Below are 1,000 nucleotides of genomic sequence, written 5' to 3' on the forward strand. Positions count from 1 at the left end.
ATTACACACAGTACACATGCGGTACTCATGCAGTACATTATTACACACAGTACACATGCGGTACTCATGCAGTACATTATTACACACAGTACACATGCGGTACATTATTACACACAGTACACATGCGGTACACATGCAGTACATTAGTACACACAGTACACATGCATTACATTATTACACACAGTACACATGCGGTACACATGCAGTACATTAGTACACACAGTACACATGCAGTACATTATTACACACAGTACACATGCGGTACACATGCAGTACATTAGTACACACAGTACACATGCAGTACATTATTACACACAGTACACATGCGGTACATTATTACACACAGTACACATGCAGTACATTATTACACACAGTACACATGTGGTACTCATGCAGTACATTATTACACACAGTACACATGCGGTACATTATTACACACAGTACACATGCAGTGTATTATTACACACAGTACACATGCAGTACATTATTACACACAGTACACATGCGGTACATTATTACACACAGTACACATGCGATACACATGCAGTACATTATTATTATTATTACTGCGTGTTGGTGCATGTTGGCGCATGTTACAGCGTGTTGGTGCATGTTACTGCATGTTGGTGCATGTTACTACGTGTTGGTGCATGTTACTGCGTGTTGGTGCATGTCACTACATGTTACTCTGCATGTAACTGCATGTTGGTGCATGTTACTGCATGTTGGCGCATGTTACTGCGTGTTGGTGCATGTTACTACATGTTACTGCGTGTTGGTGCATGTTACTGCATGTTACTACATGTTACTGCGTGTTGGTGCATGTTACTGCATGTTGGCGCATGTAGGTGCATGTCACTGCGTGTTGGTGCATGTTCCAATATTTACTGCATGTTACTACATGTCACTGCGTGTTGGTGCATGTTACTGCATGTTGGTGCATGTTACTGCATGTTACTGCATGTTACTGCATGTTGGTGCATGTTGACTCCATGTTGAT

The sequence above is a fragment of the Paralichthys olivaceus genome, chromosome 1 (genome assembly GCF_024713975.1).
Source record: "Paralichthys olivaceus isolate ysfri-2021 chromosome 1, ASM2471397v2, whole genome shotgun sequence".
Taxonomy (NCBI): Eukaryota; Metazoa; Chordata; class Actinopteri; order Pleuronectiformes; family Paralichthyidae; genus Paralichthys; species Paralichthys olivaceus.